Here is a 1361-nt window from a genome sequence, read left to right as displayed (position 1 = left end):
CCACCCACCAACCCATCCTCCACTGACTAACCAACCCAGCAAATCACCAAGTAACCCATCCAGCCACCCACCAATCAACCATCCAGCCACCCCCCCACGACTCAGCCAACAACTGAGCACACACAGCCAGGTGACAGCTATCACTGAGTACTGCTATTCCTGGCAACCCACGTGCGTCAGGGGAGAACTCAGCTACACCGGATTGCCAATGAAATATACGTATACATATTAATATATTTCATTCTGAAATATACTATCAAACTTCACTTCCAATGTATGTTAGGGTGGCCTCGAACCGCCAATCTTTTAGTCAAAATGCTCAACTGCTTTCATCACTTTAGGGACCTTTGGGAAGTCTTCTGAGACACTAATGGAACACTGTCGGGATCTCTGCATTCCAGGAATGGCTAACACGCTCGACTACTGGCTAAAGGTTCCCGTCCCCTGGGAGAGGCCTCTGGAGAAAGGCCTCTCTCGCGGCTGAGAGCACGGCTGGCACAATTCCCCCGGACACACATGGGGCCACAGTTCATCCTGAACCTTCCTTAACTGGAGAAAAGGACGTGAGGGGGAGGATTCCCAGGGCAAACATTTAACAAGCAGCCAAGTGCATCCCCAGGGCTTCAGAGGGGACTGCAACTCACCGGCTCCGGGGCCCTGGGCTCACTGGCGCTTCCCACCCTAGGGTGCTCACTGGGTGCGTCCTGCCCCCTGGTCCTTGCTGCCCAGCCACAGCATCATGTCAGCCTCCAGCCCTGCCCCTGTGCCCTAGCCCAGCCCCCACACGCTGGCCCAGCCCCCGGCCCTGTCTCCATGCCCTGACCTAGCCCCAATCCTAGAGCCCTATGCCTGGCCCAGCCACCATCCCTGTCTCCATGCTCTGGCCAAGTCTCCAAGAAACTCTGGTGCCTTGTCCCTGCCCCGTCCCTATGCCCTGACCTAGTCCCAGACCCTATCCCCGTGCCCTTGCCCAGCCTCTGGCCCTGTCTCCATGCCCTGGCCCAGTCCTCCCCCCTCCCCCGTCCCTGTCTCCATGCTCTGGCCCAAGCCCCAGTATTGTCTCCGTGCCCTGGCCCAGTTCCAACCTCTAGCTCCATGCCCTGGCCTGCTCCTGGCCCCTCCCTGTCCTCTGTCTCCCTTGCCCCCTCCCTGTCCCCTGCCCCTCTTGTCCCCAGTCATCTCCTTGTCTCCTCTCCCCTCCCTATCACCTGCCCCTGTTGCCCCTGCTCCATGCACCCCCCCGTTCCTTGTCCCCTGACTGTCTCCCCTGCCCTTGTCTCCCCTGCCTCCTGCCCCTGCTTCCCCTCCCTGTCTCCCCTGTCCGCTCTCTGTCCCCTGCCCCTGTCTCCTCTGCCCCGTCC

The 1361-nt window shown here is 59.9% G+C and overlaps 1 protein-coding gene across 1 annotated transcript in view; it reads right to left on the bottom strand.

Moving 5' to 3' along the window:
• The window catches only part of ADCY2 (adenylate cyclase 2 (brain)), a 388416-nt gene that overhangs the window by 19334 nt on the left and 367721 nt on the right, over positions 1-1361 (bottom strand). The gene's annotated exons all lie outside the window — the stretch shown is intronic.

This window comes from Elephantulus edwardii, unplaced genomic scaffold, assembly GCF_000299155.1.
Source record: "Elephantulus edwardii isolate Elephantulus edwardi_28Jun2011 unplaced genomic scaffold, EleEdw1.0 scaffold00375, whole genome shotgun sequence".
Taxonomy (NCBI): domain Eukaryota; kingdom Metazoa; phylum Chordata; class Mammalia; order Macroscelidea; family Macroscelididae; genus Elephantulus; species Elephantulus edwardii.
Note: the sequence above shows the minus strand (reverse complement) of the source record. Positions and strands in the feature narration are given on the sequence as shown.